At 39.7% G+C, this 17,185-nt stretch overlaps 1 long non-coding RNA gene across 3 annotated transcripts in view; it reads right to left on the bottom strand.

Annotated features, from left to right (window-relative positions):
- Positions 1 to 13,951: 13,951 nt before the first annotated feature.
- Positions 13,952 to 17,185, bottom strand: part of LOC137622691 (uncharacterized) — a 49,960-nt gene continuing 46,726 nt past the window's right edge. For 2 of the 3 annotated variants that reach the window (XR_011040461.1, XR_011040460.1), the window contains one exon: positions 15,552 to 15,917. This is a non-coding gene — a long non-coding RNA (uncharacterized lncRNA). Of the gene's footprint in view, positions 14,153 to 15,551; positions 15,918 to 17,185 lie in introns of those variants that run through there. The other variant, XR_011040462.1, reaches the window with a different exon arrangement.

Raw genomic sequence — 17,185 nt, forward strand, 5'->3', positions numbered from 1 at the left:
TCTACCTTTAACCTTCTCCCTAACTTCATTTGGCTGTTTTCTATTTGCCGTTAAGACCCCCCCCCCCAGCTTGTCTCCTAGCTACCCACAATGCTTTTGTTGCCTATCTAACCTTAACTCGCCCTTTCCCATTGTCTGATTATCTCTTGCTCGTATATAGTATTTCCCCCTTCCCTTTCTCCATATCAAATTTCTTTGAGAACTAATCTATTTAGTCAAGGTTATATATAAACAGGTAATAAATAAATTTGATAGGTAGGTTGATGTCGGCTTCTCAGATTTTTCTAAACATTCACTTTTTAACAGACGAGATAGTGGTCTCATGATTAGTTTTTCATATAAACCGTATGTAATGTTTAAGTGATTTTTCATTTAGATTTCTATAGGTAAAGTATGCTGAAAAATTACCACCTTTTATATTGTTTATAGTTTATCTGCATACAGTATTATCCTTGCATTAGTCACACGTATTGGATGATTTATTATGTCAAAGAGAAGTCTAGGTGATCTGGTGATCCACGTGCAGTAGAAGGCGACCTTGGTCCGATTTGGCTGTTCCGTTGGGGGAAGAAATAGGGATAGTCAGAACATTCGCTGTATGTCTCTTTCCTTTTACCCGACTCAATCACCTACATGGGATGGCTAGCACGCCCTTGAGACCCATTGGCATTTGCGTTGTCTTGTCTGCCTTTGAGGGGGCGTATTGGTTCTGTGTAATAAATCATGTCATGAATGCGTATAAGATTCAAGAGTGACGAAGGTTTGGCCCTTTCTTAAATTCATTGAATAGAATTGGCGAATATTTGCTTATTGTACAATTTATTTTTGATTCCTTAATATTTTAGATGAATGTTATAATGAAGCGGTTGTAAGATTCAGATACTGTGTTAAAATCCAAGGCTACCAATGAAATCTTCTTTACTATATCTAGCTGTTTCTTTTGATTTACTTCATATGGTATTCCAATGAGTTAAATAATTACTGTAGTATGAAATCTGATTAGAATTTCAAACACTGAAATCAGTCCAGTTTCTATAAGCATGGGAAATGAACCAAAAACATTACAAGTTTTCTTGTGATTCCTGAAAACTCCTTAGTGTTTCACTTTATTACAAATTCTTCCCACTAAAACAGTCATAGAAAATGGATAAGGAGCCGCCTATGGTTGACAAGGGAAAATGGGAACATCATGTGGAGGAAACAGAAAACGGATGTTTCCTCTTTGACCAACTACAGGAAACTCCTTGGTTACTAACACATCATGAAATAAAGCCTTATAATGATGGCATTTGCTCAGCTACCTTGAGTTGAGAACACGCATTTGTTCTCCTTCAGACATAGCAATGCTGGTTTTCAAGGGGGACAAAAGTGTAAAAAAAAAATTAATAAAACTTCAATTACTTTCTAGCTTCTTTATTTACTTCCTTGAATATTTACAAATTATATTACATCTAGTGAAAACTCGTCAACAACTTCCTGATAATTTAAATTGCCAATAGTCATGCATAGATGTGCTCATGTTAAAATTGTTCAGTTTAAATTATTACTTTGAAATGGCATGGACACAAAAAGAGTTGATCCCAATGCCTTGTTAGAATTATCAAAATCATGAGTCCATCAAGGAGAGTTTTTCCTGTACTAATAATTTTAAAGAATCAGGTATAAAATTTTGATACTTTTTTCATAAAATGGATTTTCGGATTTTGAAGCAAAGCGAAAAATCTATTTTTGGGCTCAAGACATGTCGTCCTGATGGAAGGTTCCTTTAGGCAGCTTTCCAAGGGATATAAATATCCCTTAGAAAACTGCCTAAAGGAACCTTCCATCAGGACGACATGGCTTGAGCCCAAAAATATGGTATTTGAAGCATAACCTATTGCATGTGGTCATTTAGATATGAGGTTTGCAGTAGATGCTTAACCAAACCCCTTAGTCAACCCTCCCTGTCCAGGATGAATACAGTATTGTGTAATGCAATAAGGGATGTATAGAATTGGTGCCTATCAGTTGCTGGGGCAGTGGGACCCTTTAACACGGGTATAAATTAGAATAGGTTAGACAGAAGTGGAAGAAACGAGGCGTCGAGGTGGTGAAATAGTAAAAGTATATGCCACCCAAGGCCAAAGGGAGGCATTTGAAGGCCTTTGGCAAAGAAAGAGCCTAAGGGTCGTCGCAACATCCCTTTTGGCACAAGTGGTCCATACTTTCAATCCTTATATTTTACTACCCCTACTCTTTCGTCCATTTTTCTGTCTACCCCATTCCCACTTATACCTGTGTTGAAGGGTTCCCTCGTCTCCCGCAACAGGCAGTTAAGCTCCAATTCTATGCATCCGTTACGTTACACCACTCGAGGTGCACTTGTGACACTATCAACCTTGAGAAGGGACGGTTGGCCAAGGGATTTGGTCAAGCATCTACTGCAAACCTCAAAATCTACTACTTGCAATAGAATATGCATCAAATACTATATTACATACATACATATACCAAGGCACTTCCCCAATTTTGGGGGGGTAGCCGACATCAAACAAAATACAGGACCTCTCCTATCTCCGTTCCTCCCAGCCCGACAAGGGACTCAATCGAGTTCGGCTGGTACTGCTAGGGTGCCACAGCCCACCCTCCCCCGTTATCCACCACAGATGAAGCTTTATAACGCTGAATCCCCTACTGCTGCTACCTCCGCGGTCATCCAAGGCACCAAAGGAAGCAGCAGGGCCTACTGAAACTGCGTCACAATCGCTCGCCATTCATTCCCATTTCTAGCACGCTCTCTTGCCCCTCTCACATCTATCCTACTATCACCCAGAGCTTCCTTCACTCCATCCATCCACCCAAGCCTTGGCCTTCCTCTTGTACTTCTCCCATCATCTCTTGCATTCATCACCACCTTTCTCAACACATTCATATCCACTCTAGCTGCTAACTCATTCCTTACACCCGTTCTAACCCTCACTACTTCGTTCCTAACCATATCTACTGGAGATACACCAGCCATACTCCTTAGACACTTCATCTCAAACACATTCAATTTCTGTCTCTCCGTCACTTTCATTCCCCACAACTCCGATCCATACATACAATCACTTTTTCATACAGAACTCTCTCTACATTCATGACCAACCCTCTATTTTTTACTACTCCCTTAACTGGCCCCAACAATTTGCAACAACAGACCCCAAGTACTTTAACTGATCCACCACCTCAAGTAACTCTCCATTCAACATGACATACAACCTCGCACCACCTTCCCTTCTCGTACATCTCATAACCTTACTCTTACCAACATTAACTCTCACCTTCCTTCTCTCACACACCCTTCCAAATTCTGTCACTAATCGGTCAAGCTTCTCTTCCGCGTCTGCAACCAGTACAGTATCAACCGCAAAAAACTGATTTACCTCCCATTTATGGTCATTCTCGTCTACCAGTTTCAATCCTCGTCCAAGCACTTGAACATTCACCTCTCTCACCATTCCATCAACATACAAGTTAACCAACCACGGCGACAACACACATCCCTGTCTCAGCCCCTCTCTCACCGGAAACCAATCGTTCACTTCATTTCTTATCGTAACACATGCTTTACTACCTATGTAGAAACTTTTCACTGCTTGCAACAACCTTCCACCAACTCCATATAACCTTATCACATTCCACATTGCTTCCCTATCAACTCTATCATACGCTTTCTCCAGATCCATAAACGCAACATACACCTTACCTTTTGCTAAATATTTCTCACATATCTGCCTAACTGTAAAAATCTGATTCATACAACCCTTACCTCTTTAAAACCACTCTATACTTCTAAGATTGCATTCTCTGTTTCATCCTTAATCCTATTAATCAGTACTCTACCATACACTTTTCTAACTACTGTACACAACAAACTAATACCCCTTGAATTACAACTCTCATGCACATCTCCCTTATCATTATATAGTGGTACAATACATGCACAAACCCAATCTACTAGTACCATCAACACAAAACACATTAAACAATCTCACCAACCATTCAAGTACAGTCACACCCCCTTCCTTCAACTAGATATCTAAGCTCTCGCACCATCCATACCAGATGCTTTTCCTACTTTCGTTTCATCTAGTGCTCTCCTCACTTCCTCTATTGTAATCTCTTTTATTCTCATCTCCCATCACTGGCACCTCAACACCTGCAACAGCAATTATATCTGCCTCCCTATTATCCTCCACATTCAGTAAACTTTCAAAATATTCCGCCCACCTTTTCCTTGCCTCCTCTCCTTTTAACAAAATTCCATTTCCATCTTTCACTGTCTTTTCAATTCTTGAACCAGCCTTCCTTACTCTCTTCACTTCTTTCCAAAACTACCACTAATTCTCTTCATATGAATGACCCAATCCCTGACCCCACCTCAGGACAGCTGCCCTCTTTGCCTCACTTACCTTGCGCTTCACTTCCACATTTTTCTCTCTATCTTTCATACTTCTCTACACTATTACTCTGCAGCCATTCTTCAAAAGCCCTCTTTTTCTCTTCCACTTTTACCTTCACTCCTTCACTTCACCATCCACTGCCCTTCCTCATGCTGCCTCCAACAAACTTCTTGCCACACACATCACTTGCAATCCCAACAAAATTTTCTTTAAGTAACTTCCACTCCTCCCCTAATTTACCAGTTTCTCTTTACCTTCACTTCGTCATATGCCATTTTCAATCTGTCTTGATATTTAAATTTTACTCCAGTTTTATTAATTCAACCCTCACTAGCTCCCTTTTACATCCACCAACTCTATAACCCCACTCTTTTGCTACAACTAATTTTCCTTCCACAAAAAAACATACATACATACATACATACCGTTAGCCATACCCCCAAACACGTGCAAGTCTTTCAATCTTCCAAACATTCTTTTAGTAATCAACACACAATCCATCAACGCCCTTTCTATCACACTTCCACTTGCCACTCTTACCCATGTATAATTTTTTTTATCTTTCTTTTTGAAAAAGCTAGAACTCATCACCATCTCTTGCTCAACACATCTACTAGTCTCTCACCGCTCTCATTATCACCTGGAACGCCATACTTCCCAATGACACCTACCTCTCCATCACCCACTCTAGCATTCAAGTCACCCATGACAACTACATAATTCCTTCTACCCAGTCCTACACACCTAGTTAATTCATTCCAGAACTCATTCCACTCTTCACTTTTCTCACAACCTGGCCCATACATACTGACAAAAGCCCAACATTCCCTACCCAACCTAACCCTTACCCACATTAGATATCTCCTTCCATTCCACTACTTTACCTGTCATCCATTCACTCAGCAATAAAGCCACACCTTCTCTTGCCCTTCCCCTTTCAATCCCAGACATCTCAACAAATATCACTTCACCTTTCCCTTTTATCTTTGTCTCACACAAAGCCAAATACCATAGTTTTCATAAAATATCAATTTTATACCCGATGCTTCTAAATTATTAGTACGGGAAAACAACACTTGCAGGTCTTTGATTTTGATAATTTTAACAAGGCGCTGTCATCTATTAAAATCTAGTGACCATATTTCAGTAATAAAAAAAAAACTTCACCACTGACCAAATACTTAAATATACTTAAAAGGGATTTTGACGAAGGAAAAATCTATTTCTGGGGAGAGACCTGTGACGCCCGGCGAAAAAGTCCTTCTTTGTACTTTTTCTGATATAAATCTTCCAAATATACCAGAGAAAATTAAAAGCATGGAATGCAGAGGTTACAACCCTCGCGCGAGCACCTTGTTGGTGTCGTATATCTAACAAGGGCGTTTGTAAAACACTATTCACAGGCTGTCTTCCATTTAGATAATCCCTTCATCAAAAGGGGGAGGGCCGTGACAGGCCCTAGAGAATACAGTTGGGTTACCCTACCGACACCCACCACTCGCGCTCACTAGGTCATCCTTCTGCAAGAACATATGGCTTGGCAAGGAAAGGGTGGGTCCGTACAAAAATAATCGGGAAGGGTTTCGCCGGGCGTCACAGGTCTCTCCCCAGAAATAGATTTTTCCTTCGTCAAAATCCCTTTTCTGGGTCGAACCTGTGACGGCCGGCGAAAAAGTACCAGAGAATGCCTTCCAAGCCCAATAAATTAATAACATAATGAGGAGAATACAATCACCATGTACGACAATACTATGATATAATAAAGTAATCGTCCAATTACCAACCAGCCAAATGACATAGGGAACGTAAGGTTAAATAATAATGACGACAAGGAACCAACTGAGTGTCGAATCGCAAAAGGCATCAAACCTTACATGTCTAAGTATATCTAAACATTAAAGGAACGGTAACTACAATAACAGTTAAACCATAGGAATTAAACATGGCAAATATCATAGGGCTAACGAACTACCAAGGAGAGCGGCGACGTGGTGTGAGTGGCGGGTAGGAGGGAGAAGAGAAGAGATGGAAGAAAGGAAGAGGAGGAGATTAATGGGGAGAGATAAGGCTCCCCTCTGCCATCGTTGGGTATTTACGGGCCTGTAAGATCTTTAGATATTGGCGTTTGACAACCATAGGGGATTTCCAACCCGTATATTTTTTAAAATCATCAAAGTCCCTGTTCTGGAAATCATTTTTGGAGGCATCTACTGTCCGTATATCATGAGCCTGGGGAAATGATTCCGGATTAGTATGTTTAATGAAGTAGAGGATTTGTTGCCTGATACCGTGAATGGAAATAGTACCTCCTTGTTCCCTGATAACCAAGGAGCCAGACGAGCGGGTGGCAGTTCTAGCTAAAAAGGGGCTTGAGAGTGTGACTGTACACGGAGAAAAATCCTGGGGATGAAGAATAATCTTCCGAGAGGAGCACCTATTTTGCGGATCCTTATTTTTTAGCTAGGGAAGCTTTGTCTGGAAAGGAGTACTTCGGCTGAAGGGAGGAAATCTATGTTTTCCGGGTTTCGTGAGAGCTGCTAGTTCTGATGTTCCATCACCTGAGGCCATAGCCGTTAGAAATAAAGTCTTCCTAAGAAGAGTGATATAAGAGCAGGATTCATTGTCCGTGTCCATCGCAAGTTTGAGAACACCGTTCATAGACCAAGAGTCCTTTTGTGGCCGAACCGAAGGTCGAAGCCTAGCACATGTTTTTGGGGTTGATGAGAAATAGGAATCAGCTAGGTTAATGTTGAACCCAACAAGGTAGATCTTCTTCAAAGCTGACTTGATGGTGGTTAAAGTGCTAACTGTTAGGCCTTTGTCAAATAGGAACCTCAAGAAAGAGATGGCTAAATGCGGGGACATACGAGTATGGTCTGCACTCTTAGGGGACCTACTAGTTGTTAACGGCCGAATCATATTGGCGAATTGTCGAGTCCCTTTTTTGTCCCATTCGATGAAGAGATCGTTTCCGGTTCAATGTTCGCATCTCTACGAGCTGCCAACTTCCTGTAGTCCACAAAGTTAGAGTTTTGGCTATCCTTGAGTAATCTGACACAGTGAGTTTGGATACTCGGGTCAGTTTGAGGAACGGGATCCGGATGGGACTGAGTTTCAACTCGAGGAGGAGAGGAAACCAACTGTTCTTGGCCAGTGAGGTGGTACTAAAGCCACTGCGCCCGGGAAGGAGCGTAGTTTGTGTAAAAGTTTTTAGAAGATTCCCTGGGGGAGATAGGGAAATCTTCTTCTAATGGTTCCAATCACGGGGTAATGCGTCCATGGCATAAGCCCGAGGGTCCAGGGTTGGGGTCACATAACAAGGAAGTTAGTGATTCATCTGAGTTGCGAATAGATCTACCTGGAGGCCTGGAACGAGCCTGAGTATCCACCGGAATGAAATTATGTCTAGAGACCATTCTGACTCCAGTGGATCCGTCCTGGATAGTGAGTCCGCTCTCACATTCTGGCCTCCCGCTAGGTGAGGTGCTGACAGGAACCAGTTCTCTTCTGTTGCCCAGGCGAAGATAGTGACCAGGATCTGATTCAGGTTGGGTGACTTGGATCCTCCCCTGTTGACGTAGTGTACTGCGTCTGTGCTGTCTGACACTACTCTGATGTGGGTCGAACTCGGAGGAGAGTCTCTCTTCAGGGTCAAGAACACTGCCATGGCTTTGAGAACAATGATATGGGACTGTTTCATGGAGAGTGACCAAGAACCTGAAACATCTGATGTTCGGAGTAATCCCCCCCATCCACTTAGAGACGCGGCTGTATGGAATGTCACTTGTGGAGGTGGGAATTGTAGAGGAACCGATTTGGAGAGGTCCTTCGGTTCGGACCATGGGCGTAGTCTCATTTTCAAGACAGAGGGGATCTTCGAGACCATGTCTCTTATAGGTACTGTAGCTCTCTTTCTCCAAACTCGATTGATGTCTGAGTTTGGCTTTTATTAGATCTGTTACTGAAGTGAATTGGAAAAGTCCGAGGATACTTTCTAAGGCTCTTCGGACACCTATTTGTGTTTGAGAAAATTTTTTGATCTTGGAAACTATTCCTCTTACCTTTTGGAAGGGAGAGACAACGTGTGCTTCGAAAGGTCCCACTGAATGGCTAACCATTCTAAGCGGACTGATGGTTGCAGGCGAGATTTTTTGGAGATTGACCCGAAATCACAGGTTGTCGAGAAATTGGAATAATTCCTTCGTAGCTCTGTTGCCTTCTATGACCGGCCGGGCCCAAATGAGCCAACCGGCCAGATAAGCAATGATCTGTATCTCTTGGTTCCTGAGTTGTTCTAACACTCTCTCTCCTAGTTTTGTGAATATCCTGGGATCAATGTTGAGGCCAAAGGGCATGTCTTGAACACAAAGGCTTTCCTGCTTAGGCGGAAACCCAGATAAGAAGAGAAGTTTCGAGCTAAAGGCGCAAGATAATAGTCGTCGGTAAGATCGACAGAGGTGGTGACGGTCCTACGGGGAAGTAAGGTCCGTACCTGAGAGATAGTCAACATCCGGAACTTGTCGCAGAGAATGTAAGAGTTTAGCTTGACAAGTCCAGGTCCACTCTCAATGCCGACAAGCCTTTCTTTGGAATTGTGAACAGGTGGCTTTGGAACTTCAGTGATCGATCCCGTTTGATTGCTTCTTCTTGAGTAACCCTGCGGTGTACTCTTCCAGGATGGGAGTGGATTTCTGGGAGAAGGTCACTGGTGGAGGAGGAGGACCTTGTGGCCATTTTCACCTCAAACCTTTAGAGATTATGCTATGAGCCCACAGACCGAAGGTCCAATGGTCTCGTAAGTGGTAAAGTCTACCCCCTACCGGGACCACCGCGTTGTGAGGGGGTGAATCTAGGTACTTTCCTTCTCCGAGCCCCCTTTTTTCTAGGTCCGTCTCGATGGCGAGACTGTCTTCTACTCCTGTAGCTTCCTCTCTGGTGTCCACGAGAGGAGCGTGAGGGTTCGGATCTAGGGCTGTATGCAGGTAAAACATCCCAACGGGGTTGGGCTGTGTACCTGGGGAATCAGTGAGGTAGACCACCTGATGAGGGGGATTTGGATGCATAGACGTCGAATCGGAGGGAGGCTGTGATGACGAGTGGGTAACCGACTATCGATTCCTGTCTGATAGAGGCCTCAGACAGAACGTATTTCCCACAACTAACCCGATCAGACCATCAAACGTGTAGGTCGAATTGGAAGGGCAGATCTTGGAATTATCGTAACCCCCAGACTGACAACATCCTGGTCCAGACAGATCGGGCCTGCCCTTTAGGAAATAATACTGTTACCTTCGGTACCTTGTCTAACCTAACCAAGGCAATCTCTTTCAATCGAATGAATCCGTTGAACGGGAATTCTAGTACCTGGGAGTAAATTCTAGGTCCCCCAGAGGGAGGATGTCTATGCCATCCAGATTTATGGTACCATCTATATATGGAACATGTAAGGCAAATCTCTATGCGTTGTTTTTATCGAAGGAGGTTACTTCGATATGCCTGGGGCTGTAGGGGGAAACTTCTGAGTTCCTGAACGGATCTGACTCACTACCATACTTTTGAGCTCCGTCATAGCCCCTTGGTTTTCCCTAGAATGTGTTGCTTTTAGCAGTCACGGTTTATGCAGGGTAACATGAACATCAGGATCCATTAAGGGTCCTAGGTCGGTGACGTAGGTAATTGCAAAGCTGAAGGCTCAAAATTCATCCCCACCTACCTGCCCGTCCATGGGGTCGTCGTCCAACCTTAGAGAGGACACTCTGAGGAGATAGGGACCTCTAGATGGAGCATTTCTTCCCAACCTTGATAACCAAGGGCGGAGAGCCTCTCTTGCAGGCCAGAGAGATTCATCATCATCCTGACGGGAACCATGTAGGCGAACCTTCTGTAAAAGAAAGGGGACATAAGTCTGGATGTTCCTTGAACTTTGGTTAGTGATCCTATTCACAGGCTGGGATCAGCTGTATAACTCATAAAAATCAATTTTAAAGAAAAATCATTTAATGTACTATCTTTTGGGGTATAGTTCGACACTTGTATTCATGAAATGTGACACTGTTGGCGCATCCGCCACAGGTTGGCCACCCCTGACTCAGACGTTCAGAACCGGGTCTAACATTATTTACTGGCTATTAGTATTCTATTGATTCATCTGTTCACTGACCAGAGTTTCAAGGAACAGTAGATAGCCTCTCATGGCATGGTTAGTCTCGACCCGGCCCTTCACTAGAAGGGGCCAACGTTTGGTTCCCAGTACTGAGTGGAAACTTATTTCTATTTGAACACTATGTTGTATGGATATTTATTCATATTTAGGCATAGTTAGAATTGAATATGTATAAATATAGGCATAATCAATTTATTTCTATTTGAACACGATGTTGTATGAATATTTATTCATATTTAGGTATAGTTAGAATTGAATATGCACAAATATAGGCACAATCAATTTATTTCTATTTGAACACTATGTTGTATGGATATTTATTCATATTTAGGCATAGAATTGAAAATGCATAAATATAGGCATAATCAATTTATTTCTATTTGAACACGATGTTGTATGGATATTTATCCATATTTATACATAGTTAGAATTAAATATATGCATAAATATAGGCATAGTTATGTTCATTTATTTTTATTTGGACTTTCAAGAATAACTAATGAATATTACCAACGCAAATTCAAAGTGTCATTAAAGTAAGTACAGTTTACTTTGTATTCATGTTAAATCCTTTCCTTTACAGCAAAACAAGAGATTGGCCCCCCGTGGTCTGAGTGAGCTCTGTCTGTACCGGAGCTCCGGTAACAATCCCCGGTACAAAGGTCCGTCATAGTGACAACGTGAACACCAGAGGAAAACTAATATTAACCTCAATGCTGATCGCCTGTACGATATCCGGTTAAGCCGGAGATTCGATGAAAAGGATCGTAATAACGATATTGTGATTATTTATAAAAAAGGGGTTCATACCCTGATTCTGATCGTCTGATTGATCTCTGTTTGTAACGGAGAACTAGTGACAAAGGTCCGTCATCGTGAAAACGTGATCCTCAGCGGTACGATAACATTCTCTAATACTGAATGTTTGTGTTATCTCCAGTGAAGCCGGAGATTCGATGAAAAAGGGACCGTAATAATGAAACTGTGAAGTCTTCATCGGTATCACATTGTTAACTCCGGTTCTGGCCGTCTGCTTGATCTCTGTTTGTACCGGAGATCCGGTAGCAAAGGCCCGTCACCGTGATATCGTGACCGTTCCCGGCACGATAACATTAACCTCAATGAATGATTGTGTTATCTCCCGTGAAGCCGGCCGTAACGGTGTAATTATGATCAAACATGACAAAGGTTCGTGTGTAAAAGGCTTCAGCCGGAGTCCGAGTGCCGGATTTCACCGTTGCACTCCAAAAATCTGCTCCTGAACGTTAACTAGTTCTCACCCAATGAGTATCCATATAGCGGAGCATAACTCAAGGCGGAGCTAAGCATAACTCCGGAGCTAAGGGTGTCGGTATAAAACGACCCCAATTAATGACTCATACACTAACGTACCTATTAATAGTGTTAGCTATATTAACAGTAACCACATCAATAAAAACGTTTATAATATTAAACGTACTATCATCAACTCTGATACTAAGAGGAGGCTTGAATAACTCGTGATCGTATAAAAACGGAGAACGGGAAATTCACCTCTCTTACTCGAGCTAACAAAGAAAACGAGAGAAGGGATAACTCATATCTGTAGAACAGGGAACGAGCAGTCTCTGTTTTCGCTCTCAAGGTTACATAATAAAAAACTAACATAACACAATAAAACAAGAACATTAATAAAATTGATTGCTTTTCTTAGTAATAACCAAGAACGAAGAATAACGTAACAAAAAAAACAAGGATATAGTCTAAATCAAAGCCTCTGAGGCGAGAACAAACTAACAGACTAAATCGCTAAACTTTAATTCGCTATTCTTTAAATCGCTATTCTTCGTAGGTCCAAATTGGACTTGCAAGCAAATAAATACCATAGTAAAAATTAATGATAACACTAAAAGGCCATAAAACGTAAGTGATATAACCAAGATGACAGAGTACCAGATGGGCAAAATTAACTAGAATATTTACCGAAGCGAACATAACCCAAAATGGCTGCCGATACCTCGGCAAGACAATCGCTTCCAAAACTAAAAACCACCATATTGGAAACAGAACAAATGCCCGGTACTGTCAAAAGCTGCCAAAACAAACTATGGTACTTAACATTGGTAAGGGTGAAGTATCAACGTCAGTCATGTTGAATTAACGACAATCACTTCGAAAAACACTGGGCAAAACACTTATCAACTTTGCTGGCAAGTCCAAAACAGAAGGATAACCTAGTGAGCGCGAGTGGTGGGTGTCGGTAGGGTAACCCAACTGTATTCTCTAGGGCCTGTCACGGCCCTCCCCCTTTTGATGAAGGGATTATCTAAATGGAAGACAGCCTGTGAATAGTGTTTTACAAACGCCCTTGTTAGATATACGACACCAACAAGGTGCTCGCGCGAGGGTTGTAACCTCTGCATTCCATGCTTTTAATTTTCTCTGGTATATTTGGAAGATTTATATCAGAAAAAGTACAAAGAAGGACTTTTTCGCCGGCCGTCACAGGTTCGACCCAGAAATCATATTCATAATATAAGCACAGCTATTCAGAACTGCTCTAGTAATCCCAAGTGTGAGAAAAATAAGTAAGCATAACATCAAAATAAACCCTTAAGACTTCAAGTTCCTCAATCTAGGCAAATCCATATTAAAAAAGATTTATATAAATTTCATGACTATTCAAATTTGTTTCAATAGATTGTTTGAATTGTTGCAACATTCAAAAAACAGGAGTGGAAAGCGGTCTACCCAATCTATCTATTGCAATCCGATATTCACAATTAACTTTAAATACTCTAGTATAAACCAGATAAATGCAACTATATCATTCTTACTACTATGAACAAAACTTCATGGAGCTTATGTGCGCTAATACTGCCCTAACCTGCAGCAAAATCTCAAAACCTTCCCTACAAATGACTATCTTGTTATCTTCTAATGAACAAATTTAAAATTTTTCAACAGTAAATGTCTTTACATCCAATACAGATCTGCCATTTAAAATGTCTAGTTAAACCTTATAAGGAGCACCTTTCTAATTTTACAGAAAATTAAATTTCATTCTACCTTCGAAAATCCTCAACTTCAATCATTCTCAATAGTAATTGCTCAACAATAACATATTTACCCTTTAACTTGAGATCTTAAATCCTATTCAAACAGTTAACAATTGCACACTAGTCGTGCCTAAATAGCCCTTCAATCTAAGCATTTTACATTTTTCAGTCTTTAGTATCCCAGTAATGCATATCCCTTGTCTGATTATTTAATCCCCAGAAGCTTTCTTCTTTTTGAAACCACATTTGCCAATGCCTTTAAATTAGTTGCTACTACTGTATTACAGAGTTCTATTAATGACAATTTGTCCAGAATAAAACAAAACTAATATTTACCACTTTATTTATCTTTTACATACTTCATACTGTAGAAAGAAATAGCTCTTACTAGTCAACTCCAAGATCATAAGCTCCATGGTTTTATATTAACAAAACTGTTGAATCTCAACTTTAAGACTTCTCTCACTAGAGTACAAACAGCTTTCCAACACTTGACGAATAAAAATTTTTGGTAGGAGGCATCAGACCTTCAAAAAAAAAAAAAAATTTAGTCTACAGAATTAATTTAAATTTAATCAATTTTGAAATCATTACCTTCTATCTTAAATATCAAATATGGTGTCAATCAATTGATAGTCCCCCTTATTAACAAAATGTTGTTTAACATTAAAATGTTTCCTAATTCTGAACACATTCAATTAAATTTAAATGAATTTTCTTGCTGATGATATTAGGTTTTATCACACAGATTTCAATTAACCAAATTGGTATTCACCTATGCAACCTCAAACATACTTTTAGATGATTCTCTTCCCCACAAACACAAAAATAAAGCTGAAGCTTCATAAATTACAACCTTTACATTACAAAAAGTCAACCTGAAATTGTAGTTCTTAACATAAAACTTTGATGACTAAAATGTTCAGACATTTCCAAGTGTCATTTTATCACTACAGTAGTTAGAATGTAAAAATATCAAAATTCCTAGATGTAAAAAAAGCCCTTCAAACCTGAATACAAATTTATAGAATTATAAATGCTGCATTAAGAAAATTACAGGGAAAAGCTCTTAATTCAATCTATAACTGAAATCTTAGACACTTTAGTGAAATAACTTACTTTTTGGCCAAGTAATTAGTCTTTAGAGATTTCCCATTAAATATTTCAAGAGATTAATAAATGACTATACTGTATAACAATTCACTTGAAATTTTGAAAGTAAGATACTTGAAAATTATGAAAGCAGATATTATACCAGACTGAATATCCCAAGATTAATAAAGAATATATTTCTGCATAAATAGATACTAATTACAAAATTATGATTTGTTGCCTTTTCTGAATGAATTTCTTTTTTTTAATTTGGCTTTTTTATGAGAACTTTAATGAGCTATTTCTACATTACAGTTGCAGATGTAACTTAACATGAAACAAAATTCTTGTGCATTTAATTATAAAATTTAGAATATCTACTGAAAAGATATAAAACTTAGGACAGACATGTGGAAATGCATAAAACATCCATGAATAAAAAAAAAAAAAAAAAATAAAAAAAAAAAAAACTTGCTAAACCATGAAATTACCTTTCTTTCAAACAAAGTAGCCTTATATAGATTTAGAAGAGAGACAGAGAGAGAGAGAGAGAGACAGAGAGAGAGAGAGACAGAGACAGAGAGACAGAGAGACAGAGACAGAGAGACAGAGAGACAGAGAGACAGAGACAGACAGACAGAGACAGACAGAGACAGAGACAGAGAGAGACAGAGACAGAGACAGAGACAGAGACAGAGACAGAGAGAGACAGAGACAGAGAGAGACAGAGACAGAGAGAGACAGAGACAGAGACAGAGAGAGAGAGAGACAGAGAGAGACAGAGACAGAGACAGAGAGAGACAGAGACAGAGAGAGAGACAGAGACAGACAGAGACAGAGACAGAGACAGACAGAGAGAGAGTGTGTACCTTATGAAAAAGATAATTTATTTAAATTAACAAAACCCAAAATTATTCCAAATATTTCAAAAAAGTGATCTCAAAACTTATATTTCAGAGACATGGTTCTGTAAAACACCTTTAGATATAAATAGAAGTAAACTTTTTTTTCAAATTACTATCCTGAAAACCACTTTACCCTAATCTTTACAATTTAATTTCTTGTATTATGGCTGAACCAAAGCAAATAGTTCGCATAACAGGATTAGAAACGAGGCTATGTTCTTTAGTGTAACTCCAAGTAAATCGATCGCTGTAGTATCCCTCGGAGCTCATGACACCAGCTTCTTCAGATAAACTCCTGAAAAAAGAAAAGCACTGTATACCTTTGCATGTTTAATCACTTAACTAAAATTACTATGATAAATTCCTGGTCCCATCCTAAGACTTGGACCCTATATTTCAATCTTCATGAAAACTGTCCTCACTTTAAGAAATACTATTACGATGGACGGGCAACCAAAAAAGGATAACTAGAGGAGAGCACAACTATTAAACGCTTTATATATTCAAACGGCCCTTTATTGAAACTTTCAATTAGAGAAGTACAAAATAAATTTAAAAAAACAGGTGAAAAACAGAATGTGAGGCAAAAGACATGTGGTGGGAAATATGAGGACCCAAACCTAAATATATTAAGAAATTCTAGGGAAAATATGTTGGACTTAAAATGGTATCGGTGGGAAGTGACCACTAATGTTTATTGAGGTACTGATAATCCAATCTTTCATATTCAACAAGCTACATGAAAAATTTATATATACTTAAATATCTATGTACAGAATTTGAATAAGCAGTTTATGTGGAATGTCAAGTAACATTACATATTGTATCATTAAAAAATAGCAATGCTCATAATCACAGGCTATACATGGAATAGCTTTAGGTTATATCTACCCGAAATTCATTCAACTATAACAAAAATGGGAAAAAAATACAGCAATAAAATGAACAAGGAATAAAAAATTGTGAAATGAAATGAACAGGAACCAGAAGCTGCACCAATATGAACAGGGAAGAAAGAGCTGTAACCAAATGAACATTGAAACCAAAGCAACATAAAATGAATGGAATTAAAAGCTGCAACATACTGTAATATGAACAGAGAAAGCTAAAACAAACTGTACGGGGAAATTAAAAACTTAAAAAATGAACACCGATAAAAAAACTTAAATTCAGTAAACCAATATCTACAACCTAAAATGAATGGAGAAGCAAAATCTGTAAACCTAAAATTATCAGGAGACCAAAAGCTGCAATATAAACAGAAAACCATGAGCCGCAAGAAAGATGAAATGAACAGAGTTCCGACCACTGCATCATAAGAAACCTCTTAACGAGATAATGCCTCGAAGTCATTGGGCTTCAGCACAGCATATTCCCATGCTGAAGCCTGGTGATGGGCAAGAGGGCTCTCGAACTGGGAAATTTTTTCCCTTGGTTTGACTACATCTCTCATCTTTCTTTTACCGGTACTTAAATAAAATCATTCTCCTTCATACTTATCAACAGTCTCCAGCCTTTTTGTCAAAACTCCATTTTTCTGTCCAGATTTTTTTTTAGGGGACA

This window comes from Palaemon carinicauda, chromosome 2 (genome assembly GCF_036898095.1).
Source record: "Palaemon carinicauda isolate YSFRI2023 chromosome 2, ASM3689809v2, whole genome shotgun sequence".
NCBI classification, from domain to species: Eukaryota; Metazoa; Arthropoda; class Malacostraca; order Decapoda; family Palaemonidae; genus Palaemon; species Palaemon carinicauda.